Source organism: Adiantum capillus-veneris, chromosome 15 (genome assembly GCF_014529385.1).
Source record: "Adiantum capillus-veneris isolate H3 chromosome 15, ASM1452938v2, whole genome shotgun sequence".
Taxonomy (NCBI): Eukaryota; Viridiplantae; Streptophyta; class Polypodiopsida; order Polypodiales; family Pteridaceae; genus Adiantum; species Adiantum capillus-veneris.
In genome coordinates, this window is record NC_140945.1 from 81,115,129 (window position 1) to 81,121,184 (window position 6,056).

The 6,056-nt window shown below is 44.8% G+C and overlaps 2 pseudogenes; one reads left to right on the forward strand and one right to left on the reverse strand.

Moving 5' to 3' along the window:
* Positions 1–2,659: 2,659 nt before the first annotated feature.
* Positions 2,660–4,251, forward strand: LOC147440960 (uncharacterized; annotated as a pseudogene).
* Positions 4,252–4,306: 55 nt separating this feature from the next.
* On the reverse strand, positions 4,307–5,587 carry LOC147440961 (uncharacterized; annotated as a pseudogene).
* Between the last annotated feature and the right edge of the window lie 469 nt (positions 5,588–6,056).

Below are 6,056 nucleotides of genomic sequence, written 5' to 3' on the forward strand. Positions count from 1 at the left end.
TTCGAACACTCTATAAAGCTCCTCCCACCAATGTACACGTCCCAACACAAGATCATCCCATTTCATGTTCAAGACATCACCAATCAATTTGTAACTATATGATCTACGCAAAAATTCTTCCACATCTTCATCACTTCTTCCATGAAATTCCGGATAAGAGAAAGCCATGGCTACCCAAGCTATGATGCTTTGAGAACCCCTTCAAACACACGTGCAAGAACCCAAAACTTTTGACTGACCCAATCCCCAAAAACTTCGATGGAGCTCAACTTTAGATAAGGACAAACAAATGCACATCAAATGAGTTTTCATAGTTAGTCATCGAAATTAGAATAGGCAAAGGACATTCTAGTATCTCTCTTAATCTTCTTGGCCCGAACATAAAGACTATGTACTGCTAGAAAAAAATCTTCCTGGACACATGAACATTTATCTAGATTCTGTGTTAAATGAAAGGAGTGAATTGCGGTCCGTTTTCATCATCCATTAAAGTCAACCATGCAGCTCCCAAGAAAGCACACCTGTTTTATCCTCTGATTTTGCCAAAATTTCAGCAGCACGCGTAACAGTATAAATGGCTTAAAAGACCAAAAAACCAGCTATCACAACTTGGAAAAATTTTGACAGAGTTTCCCCAAAAGTAGAGCAGTGTGAACCCAAAATATAGACTGTATATGTATGCATAAAGTGCCAACAATAGAACCCGAGCATCAAGTAGGAATCACTAGTACATAGCCTATGGCAAGGTTACAAAAAGGGTGCTCTATCCATCTGTATAACCAAAAGGATCTCACATTTGAGAATCCCCCAGCTCAATAAAACCTCACGCTATCGACCCTCTTACGAAGGCTTATGCAAATCTCGTATAGTCAAGTCTTAAAAATGACTATCTTCCAGACCAAGTCTCAAAAATGGTTGGGACTGCCAAATGAAACCATGTACATGGCTCCATAAAGGTGTACAATGGCAGTTTCCACAAGTAACGTACAATACCAATAGACAATTCGCTCAAACAAGCGCCAAATGATGCATACCCACGACAACTGCAAATGACTTCCACTTGCCAATATATCACTTTAATCGAGCTACCTGTACCTTTGTGAATCACCTATACCTGTACTTGTCCTTGTAACCTGTAATCCCGAATCTCCAAGCTTGAAGCTCGAAGCAGAAGGTACTCGAAGAAGATCCTCCGTGGGGTCGCCAAAAGAACGTGAGCGAGATGGGACACACACAACGTCTCTATAATGACCTAACACACACTCTTGGGATGATACACACACACACACACACACACACACACTATGGGGCACCACTTGGTTTACACAACCCACCTGGCCGAGACAGGGAACACACAGATGGAGTGAGAGGAGAGAGACTACCCATTTACCCACTCCACACAGAGAGAGACACACACACACCCAGAAAACTCAGCTCAAAAGAGGATAATTTCTAATGTTTAGATACAATTGGGCTTCGGCCAACACCAATGGGGCAAATAGCTCACTATTTGGGTAAAATGTGTCAGATACAATCACAAATTGGAGCAGAAGCTTCGCTCATAGGAGAAACTTACACAACCAAAACAACAAAAAACCAGTGAGAAATTTGGCAAAATGGACAGCATTATCGCGTCTCTAACAACCCAAAACCCCAATCTACAATGTCAAAGTGCTCAAATCCGACCTCGGATGAGCAGTTTATGGACAAAACAAACAACAAAAACACAGTTGCGGCTGTTCCTCCTCTTCTCTCCACATTTTTTTCTGGTATTCTCTCAGTTTTTTCAGTTCCCACACTTAGCTTTATTACTTAAGCACCTTTGCCCTTTTAGTTGACCTCAAACGGACCCTGAACACGCCAAAAACTGACCTCGCAGTACAAAGTTGTCACCCTTCTGCATCCATCCGCACACCTGGCACTCAGCCTTTTCCAATAATGCATCCCGCAACCACATGAAGTGGCCCCTAGATACAGTTTTCATGATGACCTTTTTGCATAATTATCACAAGAAAATACCCATGTTGTGTCCGTACTTATCCACGTGCAAATATTGACCCTATTCGACCTCCTGATGCCACTAGATGCCATCTGACGCACTTGCTTACCTCATGTCATCGGCCCACGGATGGATTCCTCAGGAAATTTTATGCGCTACCAACTCGTCATTATTATAGAAAAACCACATTGGTACTGGTGATAGTGAAAATCGATGCACTATGTACATGTTGTCCTACCTGTACACATATGGCCCCCACGTAACCACCTGGCTCTAGAAAATGGACAATTCTTTATTTGATGCACCATGCATGTGTATGTACATATGTGCAATCCCTTGCTCCAAAAAACTCCTAATAGCGTCACAATGCTTTTGAGGTGATCTATTACAATGTATTTACTTTCATAAAAAACTCTAGATGTATAATGATCTGATAGATTACTTACACAATTGTATCGCATTTCTTTCGCTGTGTAGATTGCTCAAAGAGAACATATTGCCAGTTGATAATGTGATGCCAGATTCCAGAGAGAAAGCAAGAAAGATCTTGCAAAACTTGGGGATGGATTACAATTCGATCCACGCTTGTCCTAATGACTGCATTCTTTTCAAAGGGGAATATATAGACATGGAGAAGTGTTCGAAATGTGATTCCGAGAGATGTCAAGTACATCTCCACGGAACAAAAATTCCACAAAAGGTTTTGCGACATTTTTCTCTGCTTCCTCATATCAAGCATTTCTTTGAATGTAAGTCCATGGCCGTCCTAGCATCATGGCATGAGGAGAATAAATCTTCGGATGGTGTGCTATAGATTCGTGCAGATTGCGTAGCCTGGAAACATATAGACGAAACATGGTCAGATTTTTCCTATAAGGAAGAGGCTCCATGCAACGAGGAAGGTACCGCCAACCTTGTAGGTGACGAGGTATTTGAAGAACAGGTTAAAGATTTAGCAGGTCATGCTCTTGAGTATGAAAAGGTGGCCTTGGAGCCATTTACGGAGGGTTTGGATATAGGTTTGCAAAGGGATCAGGTTTGCTTGGCTATGCAGCAAGTGGAGGTAAATGGCAGGGTTTGGCTACTTTATGCTATGCTAGTGATAGCTATGTTGTTCCACGTTGCTTTGCAAGGTGTACTTTGCAGGTTTCATTGCTCATATCATAAAGGTGATGATATGGAGATTTCTCTAGCAGGTGACATGATAGCTGCTTATGGTACCAATGCTTCAAGTGGTCGAAAGTATTCTTATGGTTGGCACAAAGGCTTGTGGATGCAGGGTGACATAGTTTTGTGCTATAAAGAGGTGGAAAGGTGGCATGTCTATTGGCCTACAAATGCAAAGGAAGGCTTGGATATGCATGTTTTATAGGTGGATGGCCACAGCCAACGTTTCGTTTTTTATCCAGGTGGACTCTATGCCATGCTTGGAGAAGCCTTGAGCTTTCCATTTGATCCTGGCGGGTCATGCAGCAGATGCTCTTCTCTCTATCTCTATCCTATCTATATAGCCATTATATCATTTTCTTATGCAGTCTATGTAGCTATTATATAGCATTCTCTCTATACAGACTTCTTTTACCTAAATAATGCTATGGTTGAGCATGAATGCTCAACCTAGGGGGTGGGCAATGATGGTGCACCCAAGCCATGTCGATCTGAGAAATTGTCAGCAGCAGCAGGTCCATGGCAACAAAAAGATTGATGATAGCGTACTTGGATAGGTATTAGATGCAGTTTTAAGCAAGCACCGTGGTGGTATGCATGCCAAGTGCGGCCCTTTGCAGGTCAAGTATTGTTTTTTTGAGCTTTGCTAGTAGTCGGAAGTAGCTATGGTATGTATGCCAAAATGGATGGTCAAGATCAGCAGGTGAAAAGCTTGTCATGTCCTAGAGGGAAGGTGTTTATCTATTCCTCGATTGTATCTGGAAGGAGAGAGTGGCTCAAAGGTCGTGGGATCATAGTTTTTTTTTGGCAAGACTCTCTCTCAAAGGTACCATTATTATAGGGCTTATTTTTATCATTGCGAGTGGATTCTTTGGAGCTTGCACAGTGAAGCTTTGATGTATGCAACGGCGGGCGAAGCTCGACAGGATCGCATCCAAGCCCTAGCGTGGGAAGGCGGCCAAAGTCGACGAGGGAGCTTGTTCAAAAAAGAAATGTTGCAAGGTGGTGGATATGCAGAGGAGGTGCGCCATCTGGTGGAGATGCCGTGGGCAGTGGGAGTTCCCAGGGGAGCACCGCCTATGTGATCGCATGGCAGCATGATCAACAAGGGGCACAAGGATTCAGGGAGAGCCACGGGTTGGCATGCAAAAGAGGAGGGGACTGTTTTTGTCACATGGTTGGCTAGGAGGGGAGGGACCTCGACGAGCAGTTAGAGAGAAAAGGGAAAGAGGCCGCGAGAGGGCTGGCGAGGAGCAGAAGGAGGAGGTGGCTTCTCAAGGGTTGAGGGGTGCCATCTGAGAAGACGAGGCCGCTAAGGCGTGAGGATGAAAGGAGCACCAAAGGATGCCATCTAGGGGTGGCTTGAGATTACAGAGAGTAGGGCTACAGAGGATGGGCTCCCAGAGCAAGGAGGGGCAGAAACCAGTGGGTGAGAGCAAGCGGTGAAGAGAGAAGGGGCTACAGATCGAGCCGTAGTCAGAGGAGGAGGCGCTGCAGTGAGCTGGCTGAGATTTGCACATATATAGGAGGGGGCCAATGCCCTCAGCAGTGACCGAAGGGGCTGCATATAACGTAGGAGGCCACTATGATAAAGTGGAAGGTCATGCTGCAAACTTCTGCCGAGTTTGAGGAGCCGCAGGAGGCTGTCAACAGGGAAGTTGGCGCCATCAGAATGGAGCACTATTGAATGAAAATGGGAAGAGGGGTGCCAAAGGGCTCGCCAACGGCATGGAGGAGAGAGATGGCGCTACAGAGGGCTGCCATAAGCTGCAGGTGAAGAAGAAGAAGTCATGTCGATCATCATTGAGTGACTTGAGTAGGTAATGAAGGGCCGCCAGTTATGAGGATGGAACCCACAAGTGCTTTTTGGTGGTGAAAATCAGGTCCGGTTGGTGGCATGAAAGGAGCGTTGCAAGAGAGATCAGGAGCAAGAGAGAGACAAGGAGAGCACGAGAAGAGGTTCTCTATGTGCATTTGCAGGCTGGGCCGTGAGAATCAAAGAGGAAGGCATCCATTTGAGCTCGCACACAAAGGAATATAAAGCAATGTATATCAGTGTTGCCATTCGGATCAAAGTAGTCGTGATCTTAAGAGATATGTATTGTTATTTGCCACCTCTCTCTTTCCCTCGTTCTCTTGTCTTATTGTAGCGGGCATTTGTGTGTTGTCGAGTATATGTATGCTTTATATGTAAATGGTGTACACACCATGAGGACATGAATTTATAGGCCATCTTTGTGATTTCCGGTGCTCTCCAGAGTCTAACAGTGAAACTATGTTGACACGCTTGGGGACTGGTTGTGTGTAGTTTGGGGTGATCGGAAATGGGCTTGGACATTGATTGTTTTTAGTTCGGGAGTCTAGATATGTGTTTGCTAGGGGATAGGGGTGTTGAGGAGTCACTGAGCTATAGAGAGGCATTCATAGTGTGTGTTGGGGGATTTCTCATTTTCCCCTTTCTAACGTGTCTGTGTGTGTGCGCGCACACACGTGCTATGAGCGGGATGCAACGCCTGATAAGGATCCGACACACACTCTTGGGATGATACACACACGCTATGGGGCACCACTCGGCTTACACAACCCACCTAGCCGAGACAAGGAACACACCGATGGAGTGAGAGGAGACAGACTATCCTTTTACCCACTCCACACAGAGAGACACACACACACGCACACCCCAAAAACTCAGCTCAAAAGAGGAGAATTTATGATGTTTAGATACAATTAAGATTCGGCCAACACCAATGGGGCAAATAGCTCACACAATATGGGTAAAAGATGTCAGATACAATCACAAATTGGAGCAGAAGCTTCGCTCATAGGAGAAACTTACACAATAAAAACAGCACAAAAAGACTGAGGAATTTGGCAAAATAGACAGCGCCAT